This window comes from Chanos chanos, chromosome 7, assembly GCF_902362185.1.
Source record: "Chanos chanos chromosome 7, fChaCha1.1, whole genome shotgun sequence".
NCBI classification, from domain to species: Eukaryota; Metazoa; Chordata; class Actinopteri; order Gonorynchiformes; family Chanidae; genus Chanos; species Chanos chanos.
Window position 1 is genome coordinate 17745406 of NC_044501.1, and position 13231 is coordinate 17758636.

Here is a 13231-nt window from a genome sequence, read left to right on the forward strand (position 1 = left end):
TTCAGAGCACACTGCCAAAATGATTGATTGTGACCAGCAAACTGGGTGTCCAGCATTACCCAACAAATGACTTTGGCCCCTACCGACAGACCTTGGCCAGACAGAAATCAATATTTCACCATTAAAATCTATCAAAGAAGAGTTAAGGCTCCAGCTGTCCAAGCCGCCTTTTTGCCACCGTTCGAACATTAAATCCGACACTTGTAGTACACGGGTAATCAATATATAGTGGTTCACAGATCATTTGTGGTCACCTTTTGACCGTGATGGATACCTTGAGTACTTGTGATTCATTTTGTCACCCCATTAAACAGGATTCTGTCAAGTTCTCCCTTGATTTCATTTAGAGGATCATTCTTCACACCACAGAGCAAGCAGCCAAAAGGAAGAGAGAGGGAAAGAGAGAGAGAGGGAGAGAGAGAGAGAGAGAGAGAGAGAGAGAGAGGGATAGGGAACAGCGAGAAGAAAGAGAGCGAAGCAGAGAAAGCTCCAGTTTCCAATCATCCTACTCCAGTAACCAGCTTCATAGAGATTTTGTGTTCCATTGGGTGTGAAAAAATAAATAAATAACAAAACCCTTCTGAGCGAGGACAAACATGTTCGAAAAGCCCCTCACTTTCTGACACATGCAAATCCATGAAGAGACCGGTATGGAAATAAAACACTTATCCATTCTCAGAGGGGCAGAGTGGGCTCCCAGCTCCTGCCACTTGGGACAGGTGAAACATGAAGACAAAAATAGCAGCACTTAAGGCTATCGCAAATACCAGGGAACTGTAGCGACTGCAGAAACGAAACGTAAAAAAAGAAAAGAAAAAGTCGTATCGTTGTTGCTCAATATAAAAACACACATAGTAGACCTTTTGATGATCTGTACAACCAGACTGTCAAATGAGATATTGCCGATTTTATGACAAGTATTGGGATAGAACATAAATAAAATTGCATACTTGATGTCCGGTCAAGATAGTATCCTGAATCCACTACACACATAAAGGGCATTATTAATGATAATGGAAACACATCAGTAAAGGTTTAAAGCCTGGTTACCATGTTCGGTTACATTAAATCAAATAAGAGGCATATACTAACAGCAAACATAAGATGGCATATGCCACTACGCAATATGTCAGCTGTATTAGCACCCCACACTGCTCTGGAAGCTTGACTTGCCAAATACTTTAGTGTGTGTGTTAGCGTGTGTGTGTGTGTGTGTGTGTGTGTGTGTGAATATAGAGCTTTAGCTACATGAGTATTTGTCATGTTTCATTTGTTTACCTTGATAATGGTTTTGCACAGGTGAGCAGTATTTACTGAAGGCATTAGTCCTAAAGATGTTTACTGAATTTGGGCTTTCGCGTGTATCTTTCTAGGCGAGTCAGGTGTCATAGGAAACATAATCCCTTGTCAAATAAATAGTTCATGAATACCTGGTTGCAGATTTCACAAACCTTGGTTGGTTGTTGGTTGTTTATTCCTTTTTAGCCTTGACTCAAACACCAGAAAACTGGATGGTATCATATTTCACTTCTGTGTGCGATGCGACTCTGGGTGGGAGTGTGTGCTTTTCTTTCTTTCTTTCTTTCTTTCTTTCTTTCTTTCCCTTTAGCCATTTAGCCTCAAGGACAGCCTGTCTGCTTAGCCGTATTGGACCCAGGCCCAAGAGCACACAGCGTCTATTTGATGCTCACTGGCTTGAATACAACAAACAGCTGCTGGAGTTGTTGTCCTGCTCCCATTCCCTCCATATGCTGGCCCTTACCTGCTGCAGCGAGGATTATTAGCTACAACCTTTATTAAAAATGGATTTGTTTACCCTCTGCAGTGAGCAGTCACTAGCCTTGTGATGTTATGAGAATCCTCACACTGTGTTACCCTGTCCTCTTCATCACATTACAGACACACACACACACACACACACACAAATAACGAGATAGAATGTATTGATGTTTCCTGCATTGTAACATCTCAGAGAGTGTTATAATAAACTGTAAGTTAAATAAATATGACATGTTTGTCACAAAATTTGACTTTGAACCAGAAACAATGGTCACTGCTGATTTTTGCTGCATGATTGATTAAAAGGGCCTTTTCAAGTTTTTGGTGGACTTCAAATGAGATCTTGTTTAGGGTCCCTCTTATTTTAAGGCATTTCCATACCCATTCATGTGTATAAAAATGAGATATAACTCAAAATTTCTCAAAATGTACTAATCTTTAAAAGACGTTGCAAGATTCCAAAATCAAGATAATCTAACAAGTAATCATTTAAAATGCTAAAGCAATCTGTAATTTTCAAAATATAGTCTACATCATAGTTCCCTGACTCTGGTAGAGTCTTCGTGCAGGTCATCTACGGCTGCAGAATGACATTGCCAGCCATTTTCTTTGGAATTTTTATATATGACAGTTTTGAGGAAAAAAAAAAAAACATTTATCATATTAAAATATTTTCTATTCATTTGAATCAACTGATTCAAATGGGGTCTTGTCTTGTCAGTCAGTTAACCAAAGCATATGGTTGTAAGACAGTAGCTTGAAGTTGAACTTGGTAAAAGCATATGTTTTGAGTACCAACCTGAGAGGACATCTGCCATCCTGGCATTTGTTCAAAATGCAAATTCAAACTGAAATGAAAACGATTATAAATTGTTCTGTTGATATCCAAACTGTTGGTTTCCAAGCTTATTACTAATTTAATAGTATTCATGCTAATATGGTGAGTTTACAACAACATACAATTGTCAAATTGATCTACATCTTTAGTTTTGAAGTTTATATTCCTTCCAATCATGGCTGTCAAAAGTAATTTTTAATACATCTCAAAACCAAAAAAGCACAGGATAGTTCAATTAATACCACAATCATTGTGTTTGCATTGGTTAATTACATATTGTTTGTCTGTAAGCCATGAAAATGCATAGTAATGGGGATCTAATTAGTAGTACAGGAGGAGTGAATCCTGAGATTACCCCTAATATTCATTGCTATATAGATATACAATAATCTTCTCTGCACCAGATTAGTAAACACAGAGTTTTCATTAAAATGTCTTTGTAATTAGATTACTGTTTGTATATTAATTTGTTATATTGATCAGCCTGTCATTACCAGGTTTACTGTGCAATCTACTCCAAGGTAAGATTGTAAGAATTGAAAAAGGTGAGGGGAAAAATGGGGAGAGCGAGCAGAAACAATGCTACTGTCACAGACACCAGTAGAAGGAGGTCCCGACCAGTAAGTGAATATAACCAGGCACTCCATTCATCATCTGTTGCTGAGGCTAGTATGGAGTGTCCTTACTATTATCAGCACTATTTGTCCCAGTGCCATAACCCCAGTATAAATCTTGGGCTGAAGGTACTACCTAAAGTGATCCACCATTTTGAGACCTCCAGAATGAGCACTGCCCTCAGAACACTCTCCTCACATGTGTTTTATATCAAACCTTAAACCGCAGCACTTGGTTCCAAGAAATACATAAGTCATCATTCACAAAACTGTAATGTATTCAGAATGATTGGGTGTTTGATGACACCAGGCATAACTGCTTGGCCATTTTAGATGCATGGCTTAGTAAGAAACAATAACTTGAGAGTTTATTTAAACTCCTCGAGAAACCCTTAAATTTGGTATCTCTGATAGAGTATGTATGTATTAAATTAAATGGAGGAAAATTTGATTCCTAAAATGATAAGAAAACTTTCATTTTTTGTAGTTGGGTGGCTCCCATATGCATTCCACAAATAATGCTGGCCCAGACAAACAGTAGTGCTTACATTAAATTTCTTACCAACAGATCTGGTCTCTATGTTTCAAGCTAATATACTGCTTTACATCCAAAGTGAGACTCTAACTGTCCGAGAGCTTTGATAAAATAATAATAGTGGCTCTATCGTCAAGTTCTTCTTGGTCGTCATGACACATATTGCCACCCTGTGGTTGCCTTGGCAATTTCCTGGCAAATGTCAAACTGTCCACTAGGCCAACAATGAAATTAAAAGAGCAAAAGTTAACATTCTCCAGGAACTAGAGGGATCCAACTTTTTGTGGTTTGTTATACACTGCAAAAGACATTTGTATGGTAATAGTTATTATGGTTCTCGTGTCTTTGCTCACTTTGCCCTTGCTTTGCAAAATAAGGAATATTTTGGTGGTAGCATGCTGTACAGTGAACCCCTTCAGTTTCAATGTTAAAAGTGTGGTATTGTTCAGAACATTCAATGGTACTGGACTTTTGGTACCTTGTTAGAAAAAGGGTATAAGTAAAGAAGTATATCAGAATCTTGAGACAAGACTCATTGTTTAAACGTTTCCCACACATTTTCACCCACAGTTGCTCTCCATCATTTGTCATACTCTAACACATTCAACATAGGCTAATATTCAGTCACTGAACAATGGTCTGATTCGTCAATGTCCATAACAACACCCAGAGGTACAAATTATAGTTACACTTGCAGTAAATTAAATTGTAATTGGCTAATTGTGATGTTACTTTTTACTACCAGTGCATACAAATTCTATTTGCAGGGCTTTTAACTGAACCACCTTAGGGGGAGTGGTTGACAGCAATGCCGTCCCCTGAGAAAATCATGAATCTGTTTTTCCACAGATGAATCATTTCTATGTCCTCGAAGATTTACAGCTGTTTACAGCTGTCAAAAGCAGCGCTGGACACAGTGTGTGCAGTTTGGCTCCCTTTACTGAATTATGAGGTGAAAAGCTTCAAGAACCAAAGGTTTCACAACAATTGACATCCATAACACCAAGGTCTGAAAATCAGGATTGGAAGTAGATGGAACATGATGTCACCCTTTCCAAATTTCAGATAAGAAAGATGCACAGGCATTAAGTATGCAGATCACATACATGCTTCATAGAGGAGACGGCAAGATGTGGCAAGGTGAAATCCAAGGGGAAAGTGTGTGGGGACTCCACAAATGCTATTATGTCACTCCTATAAGGAACTCACACCTATATAGAAGGAGTCATGGTCTCCTTCTGAACACGCTAGAAAATTCAACTAAATAGCCCCCAAGAATAGACTTCTTGCCCCCTATCAAAGGAAGAACAGCACAGCAGAATGTTGCAGGTTGCAGTCACTACATTCTCCATCTCCCCATGTGAAGGACCCTCATGGTGAGATATTTAAATGCCCTCAGAGTTTGTATAAAAGATGGATTCATGCCAAGAAACCTCAGCCCTCAAAGGCCAAACACAAAGTCTGAATGCATCACTGGTCCCTAAACCCAAAACAGCATGTCTTTCCTCACCAACCAGTTATGTTTAGTGAAGCCAGTCTGGGCTATCAGGAAGACTTTCACCTTTAATGCACTGCAGGGAGGAGATGAAAAGGTATAATAGAAGAATCTGTATGGTCACCTCTGTGCTAAACCAACTCACAGTTACTCCACTTGTCCTATCACAAGGAGCAATGGGAACCAAATGGTGTTTACTACACTCAGGTTTAAGTAACTTTGTCTGGCCTGGGACTTCTCTTTGTCCAGGGGACTGCAGTTACACTGTCTATCTCTGGTAGATGAACTGCCCAGATAGATAGATCCAAAACATGAGCTGATTGGTTTTGCACAAAGACTCACTGACCTCATCCCCCCAAGACAGTTGATGTAAAAGATTACTGATATACTCTTCTACCCAGAACTACATCAAAAATCTGAGCCCCCAAAAAACAGACTCCATTGTAAGGACGTTTATATGAGGCTCTGTCTAAAGGTGATGATGGTGGTGGGGGTGGCGGTGGTGGTGGAGGGGTCCAAACTGTTCCCCAGACCATCAATAAAACATCTGGAGCTACAGTCACTCTCAAATAAATTGAGCCCAGGTGTCAAAAGATGCAATGCTGCCACTTTCTAGCAGCTGTTGCCTGCTGTTCTTTTTTGGACCACTCCCCTGCACCTGAACAGTCATAAAAAGAGTGGGAAAATGTGTGACAGACAAGAAGCATACAAAGAATCAGCAGTTCTAGCAAGTGACTCAATAGTGTGAAGATGGGGAAACAAGCTCCATCATGTTTTGGAATGGGTAAATGAGTGGAATAAAATTGCTGCCCTGTTACTTTGCAGGGAAGCATACATATTACATTTTTTACAAGGTTGAAAATTTCAGCTGAAAGGATCAAAGAATACAGATTGTTCTGAGGCACTTTGTAAATGATGCCATGAAAATTTTGGAGCCAGCCTAAATGGAGGCCTATAGCCTACATTCAAGGTGTTGAACACGCATGGATAATTGGTATACTTTTGCCACTGAAAAAGATTACAGTTTGACAAAGGAAAAGGCTTCTATAGATACAATTGTCTTGTGTGAGCCTACTTAGAGAAGAAGCACTGTAAAAGAGGTGAACCCTGACATTGCTTGCCCTGTGGTGCATACTTCACCTCGCTTACCCTTGCACTGTTAGTGTACCAAGTGAATGGGCACATGTTGAGGCAAAATGATCCCTGCTATGCTTCTGTAGTTACCACGTGAGAGTCATAGGCCTCAGCATCCCTCTCTGGCTCGCTTGGTTAGGTAACTCTTAAGCCTTGTGAGAGTACTTGTGGAAGGAGATCCACAGGAGCTACAGGGACTGCCTTATAGACCTGTTTGGATGGGCAAATTTGATGGTGCAACAGAACCAGAATCAGAAGCAACAGAGTGTCCAAGGGATGCAGCTTGAAAGTGAGCCCCTCTCAATAATGCCAGAATGTTCTGTCATTTCATTGCTTGGGTATGCAGAATATATGTCCACAGCAAACTCTCTAAGATCACTAGAAGTAAAAAGTACCTGAACTTAACTGTTTATAGTAAATCGACACATTCTAAGTGCTGTGTATCTCCGTCCAGACAACTTAATGTTCCAAATAAGTAGGTCCAATTTGAGATAACATGCTAACACTGTGGTTAGCTGCATCAACTACATGAATGTTTAGTTCATGGAAGATCTGTGGACGCAGAAGCAGAACGAGGATGAATGAAGCTGACAAAGTTAGGGAGCAATACCATACACACTCAATGAGGACTGAGGGTGGAAACAAAGCTAGGAGAGCATTCAGGTATGCACATGGCTGTTTTAGCCTGAATGGCTCATTCAGAAACATTCTTGTACAAAGAAGACACAGGCTCCTGTGGGATGGTTAAGGGAGCATCCGAACCAGAGTAGCAACCGATAGCTTGTTAGGGTGACAGCATGAGCACCACGCTGAAGGTTCCTAGATGTTTGAAAATATTTGTGATATCCCAACTAATGAGACCTTGTAGCACTAGTAGCCCTTGTCCTGTATATTCTGCCTTTTTAACTACAACTCTAGGACACTAGTGCTGTTTTCTCCACCGCATGGTCCAAATGCTCCAATTTTTTTCCTGGACTGTCATCTTAAGTTCTCAGCTGAGAATAGTCTCTCAGCTTTGCCTTCCTCTCCAGACAGAGCTAATTTCAGAGCCTGGAACACTGAATGAGCTTAATGGAATGCTAAGATGTGGCAACCAGATTCCACAAAGCATGAGTGAGGACACGACCCAAAGGTCAAACCAAGGTCAACAAGGACTTACTTAATGCAAAGAGCACTACAAGAGCGCCATCAGGTGGCTGGGAATTGACAAAGACATCAGGGAACTTGTGTAATGTCAATATTTTTGCATTGACAGACTGACTCAAAACAAGGAGCCCTTGCTCTCCAACTGGTACCAAAGCTGCTTTGGGAGAAAATGCAGGAAATGTTTGTCCCCATAAAGGATGAGACTACCTAACTACAAATAACTATTTCTCAACCTGGAAAAGACAAACTGTGAGTAAGTCATCAGAAAGCTGAAAAATGTCTTCATCTGCTTTAGGAAGTGATGATAGACAATAGGCCACATTTTTTTTCACTGAGCTATTCAAAAACTTTACGGCAGAATATGACAACCAGCCTGTCAGGTCAAGTCCTCAGTTCTGTTCAGTCCAACGGCACAGCCAAACAGGCTGTGTGCAAACTGTCAAAGTAATCCTCAAGCAGGACAATCCTCATCTGACAGTCTGTGTTTCCGATAAGCTCCCACAGAGCCGTCACGTTAGAGAAATGAAAGGTTAATGTTGAGACAGCGGATTTAAATGTGGAAAAGTCCCAGCCCTCAACGAAAATATCAAACCTGTCTGGTATTACCTGCAATCATAAAAGGAATAATGATGAAATAGCCAGCAATCCTGTGACAGAAATACTATGATCCTCATGCTACTTACCTTCATCTTAAAGTCAATGCATATAAAGCTTGGGCCACAACTGTGACAGTTAAGAATCTGGGGAAATAGTACCATGCTCATTCAGACTTGAAAATTCTCAAGGTGACACCGAAAGAAGAAACCGCCAACATCCATTTGATAGTCATGATTAGGGTGTGTTTGTCACATTGTTCTTGAGACACTGGATACAGGAAAACATAGCAATAATTGTTGTTATTGCCTTCATATCACTGAATGTAGACAGTCACATGATGTCGAAAAAATTAACTTTTTTTTCTCAAAGGTTTGGTGTTACAGAACACAGATATTTTATCTAAATGGTGTGATGTCACAGGATTTTTGAAAAGCACTTTGTGTGGGTCATAGCTACCAAGTGTGAGACTATGGGACCCAGGTATTGCCATAGAGTCTCCAGTTGTGTTGAACTAGCATCAACTGAAGTTCCAAAATTAGAGCTGATCTAAATAAAAGCTTGATGGGGCACAAGGTAACAGCTTCGCAGCTGGTGCCAGAGGACCCATAGATGAGACATGACTTTGTGTTTATTTTTTTTTATTGTGAGGGATAGTTAGAACAAAAGGAACTAGGTCTGAAAAAGCCTTTATTCTGTTTATGCACATTGTTTGAACTGGAGTGCTTTGTGGGAAATTTAATTGTGTCAGGTTGTGAGTTTCATCATGACACCAGCCAGTGCACCTGTGCACTGTTCTCCTGAAACGTATTATTCTCATGTGTGTTCGCGACAACGCAACATATGTTACTGTGATGTCATCGTGTATATCATTAAAATGTAAATCATTAAAATGTATACACACAGTGCTTTGGAATCCAGATCACATACTAGATCACTCACCAATTTATTGTAAGTCTTAACATTAAAGGACATTTAAGCAATGTGGCACTTTAACCACGAAGCAAACAGAGTGTCACGTGAAGGTGATGAGTCTATGATAGTCCACCTCTGCTGGTGCAAGGCTTGGTGCTATTGAATCGTAACTGAATACACATTAATGTGTATTAGGGTACTAACAGTAGTCCTTAATTAAACACAGCCAGTCACTCAGTACAGTAGCGGTTACGTTCCTCTCATTAGCCCATACAAGACTGAGACAAAACAATGACAAATGAGTCTCCAACAAAGCTTGATACTTAATCAACAAGGTAAACAGAAATGGATGTACACTGTTTTATTAATGCCATGCTATGCTCTATTTTTGTGGTTTTCATATACTACTCCTTATATTTTGTACAATGTATGATGTTTAATATTACTACTACCAGTCCTACTACTTTGATTTATTTATTCACCATTTTGCGTCCTTCAATGCTTCGTACCACTTCATCAGACATGCTTGGCATTTACGCTTCTTGATTGGACGTATCGACGCTAACGCAAAGGCTACTAAACCGCTCGTACGGGCTTCTCCAGATGATAATTTTATATTCGTGGCTTTTTATACATGTGAAAGCTGCAGCGCTTCGTCACTGTGGAGGTGTTCTGCCTGCCTGCACATCCACCAGGCTGTAATTGAAAGAGGGGGAGAGAAGTAGGCTCTGAGGAAAAGGCTATTCTCATTGCCTGGCGGCACGCGGCTCTCCAGTTGCTCAAACTGTCACTGTTAATCAAGTCTCATCTCTTAACACTGGCTGCAGTTATCAATGAGGTGAAGATTAATATTCCAGGCGAAACAGATGATAAATCATTTGTACATAATTAGCGCTCGGCAAGGTTACAGCTGACACGAATTTTTATCTTAATTACGTGGGAAATTTGTTCCATTAATTTAATTTACCCTGCATGAACGAGTCCACGCTTAACAAAGTTAATCTTACAACTGTCAGTGTGTGGAGCTCAACTAGCCCTTGGAAATAACTGGTGTCTGCAACTGGGGAGATTCTGGGGAAATCTGAGTGAGCTACCAACAGGACAAATATATCTTGCCTCTGAATGTCCGTCGATTCAAGGTTCGCATGGATGCTCTGCGAAGCTCATGCGAAAATGTCACGTGCTCTCTGAATCCAGGTGCTGTCACTCCTCTTGTCAGTTTTCTCTCTCTCTCTCTCTTTTTTAAATCTACATTCAGTTTAATATGAATACAGTTCTATTAACTGCTCGGCTTTCTTTCTTTCTCTCTTTTTTATCTCACCATACAGAATATATTAATCTGTGTTCTTGAGTTTTCGCTTGAAGCAATAAATACATTTAAGGCTAAATATTCATGGCAGCATAACTATATACTACGACTGTATAACACAGATATATAAAACTATTTCTTATTAAATACCAGGGACAAAATATAATGTGTCATAAGGTCTGTAAACACACACACACACACACACACACACACAAACACCAGTTCGAACACAAAAGAATTCCAAGTTATTGATTAGAAGAAAAAAAAAAGAAACCCTAAACAAAGCATACTGGTCTGTAAGGTGGTTTAGGCAATTTACCATTCTTGTAAGGTGGGGTTTTATTTAACAAGTTTTAAGCGCCATCACAGAAGACCATACTAAGCTGCAGAAAGGAGACTGAATGATCACAACTCGCACACCGTCTTCATTTATTGTGGTTTGTATTATTTTCAGATTGCACCACCTTGCCATTTTCTCTGCAGCCACTCGAAAGTCACGCCTTTCAGCCAAGTTGTATTACAGCATGTTACTTTGCCTCCCTCTAGTGGCCCACACTTCTCTTTGCGCATCCAATAAGTATAACCATAGAAATACAGAAAATATTTCTCCAACACCGCGTTTAATCAGGATGTCTCTTTACATGTAAAAATCCTCCAAATCCAGGTTCAGTTGAGAAAAAATGTGATTATGAAATATAACAATACATATAAACATGAACAGAGCAAACAAGGAAAATACATGTTATTTTTTGCATATCCTCAAATTTGTGCAGCTTAATAAGACTTAATGTTCTTCCAAAGAAATAAAAATTAACTTTAATTCCCATTATACACACCTTTTTTGAGTTATGTTCTCTAGGACTGTCTTCATGTCAGAATACATACTAATCTTACATATTGAGAAAACTATTTAATTTTTCAATGACAGTTTCACACAACAATTTTGTCAAATTACAGGTCTTCAAACATATGTAACAGATGATAGAGACAGGCTGAGAGAGAGAGAGAGAGAGAGAGAGAGAGAGAGAATATTTCCCTAAGTGCATCTTTTCCATAAACACAGCTAAGCTCTCTATTTTCAGTTCGAAATTCACATCTGCCCCCTACAGGTTACAAATAATCCTTAGTTTTTCTCTGTTCATTATTGCAACACAATGAGGTCTTGCCATAATGACAGAGGGCATGTTTAACAGCATGTATAAAACTGAGAACTTGAAAGTTCAGGGGAGAAAAAAAAAGGATAAAAGTACATTTTATTTAGTGAACCACAAAGAGCCCACATATAATATACAGACATTTGCCTTGGCTCTCTGGTTTTGGGTAATACTGGACAGGTTTCTTGGTTTAAACAAACAAAAAACAAAGTTTCTTTTGTTTTGGCTGTTACCTGTATTTTCAAAACAATGCATCTTGTCAAATCCCAAGTGACAGAATTTCAAAGACAAGATACTTTTTTGTTTGCTTTTTTTTTCCTTTTACAAACTGGTGGTAACTTTTCTACCAAAAAAGTTACTACCAAAAAAGAGAGTTAGTTTAAATACACTAAAGTTTAAATATACTAAATACAGGTAAGTGCCAAAGTAAGGGAAAGGCTATTCTAAAGAGTCTTGATGAAATTCTGAGACTCTTTAAGCTGCCAAAACAGCTTCATCTGCTGGGAAGTTCCATCATGATGTGGTATGTTGGTGGTTGAAAAATGCTATCTAAAGTGCTGCTCAAGAATATCCAATTACTGTTTACAACTGGGTTGAAATGTGGAGACTGACAATATGGTTAACATCATTTTCATGCCCATTAAACCACTGATTGACCAACTTCTGTCCTTACAGTAGGGGTAGTGTCATCTTGGAAGAGGCCATTGCCATCAGGAGAGAAATGCTTCACAATTAGATGGAGGTGATCACTAAGAATCGCTGTGTATTAACTGGTGTTTACATTGTCTCTTTAAGGGGCTGAGGGAACCTAAATCACATGTGGAAAATGTGCCTCCCCCCATAAAAGAGTCTCCAAAACCCTACACCAGGAAAAACAGTCACTCAGGTTTGTGGGTCTCTACTGACACACCTCTCACCCACACTTGTCTTTAAGGTCTTGTATTTCAAACCAGTTTACAAACACGCTTGTGAACTGTGTGTCTTTGACCACACCTTGCCCTGCCTGTCCACGTCTTTCCCTCACACTCGCATGCAAAAATCAGCTTAGCTGCTGTTTTCCTTTAGGAAACATTGGGAAACATTGGTGAGCTGAGCTGTCTGTTTTTCACTGAGGCGACTGCCAAATGAGCCGTACAAGTCACACTTCTGAGTCACTGGGATCTCCTCCTCCAGCCATGGCTGCCAGAATAACATTTTACATGATCCTTATCCAAAGTGTGATCAAAACTGCATATTAACTTAGAAAACACCCCAATTCTTTGGCCGTTACCTGTATAAATCTAATTTCCTCAAGGAAGATTTTCTGTTGTGAGGAAATCTCTTTTTGTGCACAGTCTCTTTTTGGTGTCTGTACATAGTTTGAGATCTGTTTGCTCGGACAGAACCAACAAACAATGTTTTGTCTTTTTATTGTCCCCTAAACAGACCCTTCCTATAATTTACAAACTAATTGGTGTTTAACTACTCCAAAACACCAGACTCATCTCGGGTAGACCTCAAAAAATGGTACCTTGTAAACATAATTTAAATTTTTTTTTCTCTTAACAGCACAGATGTTGTTTTGCGGTAACTGAAAAGTTATGAAACCAGCATATGGTTGTATGTTTCATATTGCTGAGTGGAAATTAAAATTTCATGAAGGTCAACCAAGCGGTGCTTTATATCTTTCAGTGTTTTGGAAACATCAATATGTATTTGTATTTTATTACTGAACCTTG